The sequence below is a fragment of the Giraffa tippelskirchi genome, chromosome 11 (assembly GCF_054371585.1).
Source record: "Giraffa tippelskirchi isolate mGirTip1 chromosome 11, T2T-mGirTip1v1.2.pri, whole genome shotgun sequence".
Taxonomy (NCBI): Eukaryota; Metazoa; Chordata; class Mammalia; order Artiodactyla; family Giraffidae; genus Giraffa; species Giraffa tippelskirchi.
Genome location: NC_137285.1, coordinates 72257062 through 72262500, shown reverse-complemented (window position 1 = coordinate 72262500; position 5439 = coordinate 72257062).

Below are 5439 nucleotides of genomic sequence, written 5' to 3'. Positions count from 1 at the left end.
AGGGGCCGGCAAGCGCGCACAGCGACGGCCACGGGACAGGGGCCGCGGGCGCCGCCCGGGGACCAGAAAAGACCACCGGGAACACGGCCGGGCCGCCAGGAAAACCAGCGCGGGATCCCGCCGCCACCCACACACGAGGGCGGTCCCGCGACGCCTGGGACGCCGGCCGGCCCCGGCCGGCCCCGGAGCGGAGTCCCACGCCCCGGCCCCGCCGCCAGGGCCGGCGGCGCCGTCCACCCGTCTCCTCCCGTCCACCCTCGACGGATCCGTCTTTCCATCTAGTCTGACCCCGAGGCGCCACATCCCGGGGACACGCTCTCGAGCGAGGCGGCCCAGACCGCGCCCGCGCGCCGCCACCGGCTCGGGGACGAGGGCGGGCGCGACGGACTCCTCCTCGACACGGCCGCGGGGCTGGGGAAGCCGGGGCCGACCGGGCGTCGCCCCCCGGCCCTTCTCCACCTGCACTCACACCGCGGGGCCGGCCGCACGCACGCGGCGCACGCACGGTCCTCCCCCACGTGCCGGACACCCGGCGGGGCCCGGCGGGACCCTCCCCCGACTCGGCGGGGGGAGGCGCGGGCCGCGGTAGGCAACGAGCGGCACACGGCCCCACCGCGGGGCCGGCGCACCCATCCCCCCTCACAGAGGAGAGGCGGGGGGATTCTGCCCACGTGCTCTGGCAGTCGCCACGGCGGCTACACTGCGCACTCAGGAGGGGCAGCGGCCGGGGGCTCCGGTACCCCAGAGGCTCCCTCTCGGATCGCTAGAGAAGGCTTCCTCACCGAGGGCGCGCCGTCCCTCACCCCATCGTCTCTCCTTCGGGCCCACGGAGGCGCTCCACGAGCCGCCGATCCTCGACTGGGCGGGAGGGGTCTGCGGTACAGGTAAGCGGACGACCACACGGGAGCGTGTGCACGGCCCGTGCCTCCACGACGAGGCAGCACCTGCCCCCAACGGAAGAGGCGAGGGGAACAGGCACGCCTCTCTTCCCGTCTCGACCCCTCCCCCAACGAGAGCCACTCGCGGGACACACACACACACCACCGCGGTGAGGGACACGAGGAGGACGCCGGGTTAAGGGAAACGACACCACCGCTCGGCCTCAGGCACCTGAGGGGCGACCTGGAGCGCTCCAGGGGCACCACCGAGGGTCAAACGAGGCACGCTCACCCACCCACGCGGGGCGCGCGGCGCAGCAGCGGGCACAGCCCTCCCCACCGCGGGGAGGGCCGCTCGCGGGACACGCGCCGAGAAGGCGAAGCGAGAGCGTCCGCTGTGTCCGAAGACCGACGGCCTCACTGACGCCCCGTGGAGGGGGGGCGGGCAGGAGACCGAGAGTCAGGGCCGGAGGCCACACCCACCCTCCCGCCTTCCTCACCCTCCCCGACGGGCAGGGGGAAAGGCAGGCGAGGAGCCCCGTGGACAGACTGAGAAGACCGCACACGTTCACCAGGAACGCCCGTCCCTCGCCTGGCACGGCTTAGGCCCGGCCCGGGAGAGCACGACCACACCACATCGATCCGTTGAGCCGAGGGGGAGGGGGGAAGGCACGGTGAGGACAGTCGCCGGAGGGGCCCGCTTTAAGCCTCACCGGCCGCCTCCCCCCGCCACACCTCACCTCGCCTCAGGCGACAGCCGCCGACGACCCCAGGAGGAGGAGCTGCCTGACACGGGGCACGGGGCCTACAGAGCGGGGGTCGTCCCGGCCACCACCGGGCGCCCGCAGCGGGGGGGTCACACAGGGTAGAAGACCCACGGCGCCTCGCCCCGCCGCCCTCGGGTCGCCCAGAGACCGGAGGTGGCGCCACGGGTCGGGTCTGCCAGACACGCCACGCAGGAGCCGGCGCACAGGCCCAGGCCGGCGGCCCAAAGGCCCAGGCGCCCCGCGTGCGTCCAGAGGCCCAAAGTCCTCGGCGGCAGACGCCGAGAGAGACCGTGTCGGCACTTACCTGGTGGCAGAAAAGGCCCATTTCGGGCGACAAAATGACAGCGCCCGACAGCGGGGCCCACCCACGACTGGCAGGGAGAGACCTTGGCACCTTGGCACCGCCACCTGTCCCCAGCACTACCCCAGAAACACCAGGCCCGGAGCTGTCGGGGGTCATCTGGTCGACTGGGGGGGGGGAGGGGGGCGAAGGGGGCGCCCGGTGGGCGAAGTGGGGGCGCAGACGCCAAGGGGGAGGGAGCTGGCCGGGGACGCCCTCCCCCTTCGCCCGCACGGGTAGGTGTACCCGTCCGTCCGAGTCTCCGAGCGGGGGTTTGGCTACGAGTTGCCAAAGAGAAAAACGAAGAGAGACCCGCCGGCGAGGCGCCTCCCACGAGACGAGCGGACCCCAACGAGGGACCACGCCCGGGGCCCCAGACCGTCCTGTCCGGGGCACCCAGGACGGCTCGAGCCGGTCCCTGACCTCCTGGCCGTGATTCAGGGAGTTGGGGAGGGGTGAGAAAGCAAACCCTCCGGGGTGGCGAACCCTCCTGAAAGGGCGGGAAAGCAAAAACCTCCTGAAGGGAGACGCAAACCCTTCTGAAAAGGCGAACAGCAAACCCTTTGGAGGGCGGGAGCCAACCCTCCTGAAGGAAGAAAGCAAACCCTCCTGAGGGGGGGCCCGGGAGGAGGCCAGACCGCCGAGTCCCAGGCGCTCCAGGGAGGGACGACCCTCTCCCTCCCTGCCCACCGCGGCGGCCCGGCCCAGGTAGGGTCCGGCCGGTCCGTCTCCGCGGCCGGAGGGGCACGGGGAGACGCTGGTCGACCCGGTCAGGCCACCCCAGAGCCCGGCTCTGGAGCGCCGCCGCCGCCGCGACGGCCACCCTCCTCGGGAACCTAGAGAGCCAATCTCCGGCGACAGCAGGACGTCCCTAGGCCTCGGCGCCACCGCCACTGTCGCCGCCAGCAGAGCTGGTCTCTGAGAGCTGTGCCTCGGGCCCGGCGGCTGAGTCACAACCCTCCTGAAGGTCGCCGAAGCTCCAGAGGGGAGGGACACTATAAAAGCGGCCGCCAGGTGGCTCCTGACAACCGGCTCCAATGTCCCGAGGACGGGTCGCTGTCGCCGGCCGCCGAGGACGCCACAGCGCCGGCCGCCCAAACGCCCGAGCTCGGCCCGGAGCCGCCGCCTCCGAGAGACGCGACGCGACGCGACCCCGGCCGCAGAGGAAGGGAGAGGAGCTGGGAAATAGCTCCCCAGGAGGCTGCCACGAAGGAGACGCGCTCCCCCCCACCCACCCACGCGATTCCAGGCTGGTGGGGGGACATTCCACGGAGACGCCGGCGGGCGGCGGGGCTCGGGGCGGGGACGGCCGAGAGAGGGGCACCAGTGACATCCCGGGCTCCCCCGGGCCCCCTCCCCCGAAGGAGGAGGGAGGGAGGGAGAGAGAGAAGGGAGGGAGGCAGGGAGGGAGGGACCGACCGGCAAAGCGAAACCAGGCAAGCGCTGCTCGGAGAACAAAGCAGGACTTCTCGAAAGCAGACAGAGACACAGACACGCAAGCCCAGGAGCAAGAAAGGAAAAGAAGGAGACACTCGGACCCCCAACAAGAGAAAACGAAAGTCAACCTGTGTCGAGACCGTGATCAAGTCCAACGACAACAAACACAAGCATGCGCCGGTGGGTGGGGAAAGGGCACTTGAGGTCAGGAGAACATGGATTTCAAAATAACTGGCCACAAACACCGGAAAGGAAAGGCGGCCGGGCGGCCGGGCCGGGCGGTCTGGTCTGGGGTGGGGTGGCAGGGCTGCTGGGGGCGGGGGTCGGTGGCGGGGGTGGGGGGTGGGGGGTGGGGGGTGGGGGAAACGGGAGCACCCAGAACGAGGAGGAGACTGTCGGCCGTGCCGAGACACGGAAACATCGCACGGCTGGGGACCCGTTCCTATCGTCTTCCCCGGGGTGTGAAAGAGACTTGGCCTCCCGTCTCCTGAGAGTTCATCTCCCCAGCAACAACGGTCAGGCAAGCTGTCGGGTGTGTGTGTGTTGCGGGGGGTTGGGGGGCGGGGTGGGGAGAAAAAAGAAGACACCTTTCAAGTGAAAGGAGGGAGCGTAAAGGTCACTGAACCCTCTGACAGCGGCCTTCCATTTTCCAGACCAGTGACACGTTCCCCCAAGTCGCCCGGTTCCAGAAAACGCTTTTCGGAAACAGAATCCTCGGGGCGAACTCCTGAGGAATCCTCGGATGAGCTTCCGGGCCAGGCTATACCGTAGGCAGCGTGCTTCCCCTGAAGCCAAAGCCACGGGCTCCAGAGGGCCGCGTCCAAGAAGCTGATCTCGTACGGAACCCGGTGTCTTCTTCTCTAGGACACTCCTAGAAGCAGCAAGAGCGCCAGTTTGTGAGACTCGAAGGTGAAGCCGGCACGACGTAAACCCAGCGATGTGTGCGGTCAGAGGCCCATCTAGATTCGAGCTCCAGTTCTGGAGGGGAGCAGTGGGGACAGGAGGGTGGCCTGCGAGTCCGCCGTCCCGTCCCCACTCCTCCTGTGAACATCCGCCCCGTGGAAGGTGTCGAGGAACCGCATGACCTGACCTGCGGGGTGAACCGTCGCCAAAGACAAAGAATTCCTCCAGCCAGGCGTTGTCCGCAGCCACGAACCCCTTCCCTCCGTCGCCCGGCCTTTCAGAATGCCACGTGGAGCCCTCTCGAGACGTGTGGGGCTTGGAGGTATGGGCCCCCGAATTCTCCTCGCCCGGCCCTGCAAGAAACCATTCCGTGCCTGCCCCACATGAAGACTTCTCGGGCTTTTCGGTGGACCGGGCCTCCCAGGGTGCCCCTGCACCCGGCACCCTGCGACACCCCGAGAGATCCCACGGAGAAACGTCTCCGGCCACTCGCGCGGCACCTGCCTCGCTGGCGGGCGCCCCTTCCAACCTCCCCAGAGATACGTGAGCACGGACGCTTCTTCCCCATCTGGGTCCCCTCACAGGCTCTGTGAGTTCCTGCGGTTCCGCACGCCCTCGACTTGGCTGTGGTTCGGGGCTCTGTTCTGTTCTGTGTTTGCTCTCCGGCCCACGTGATCTCTCTGGCTAGGGCACCCAGGAAAAGCGAAAAGAAATCGAGTCCGTGTGAGTACTATTCAGGCATCAAGTGGGGATACCTACCAACGACCTCTAACGTGGATCCACCAAGATGGCGGCCGTGTGGGGTTCAGGAGGATCATTTTGCGTTTTCTGGGGGCGCTATTTGCTCTCAATGATTTCACGTGCCTTTGGGGCATGGCTCACGGAGATGGACGTGAAGCAGCAGGGCAGCCACATCTGGCGTCTCGGCCTAGCTAGGGCGGCTCCACGAGTGACCTCTCGGAACCGGGGCTGAGACCGCCATCCCTCCCCGGGCCCCCCTCGGTGGCTGGGTATGGGGGGGAGGAGGGGGAGGTTTCGGAGGGGAGACGGGAGATCTGGGCTTGTGGTTGGGGGCGCGCGGGGCCACACGTGTCATGTCATGATATTCCTGTGA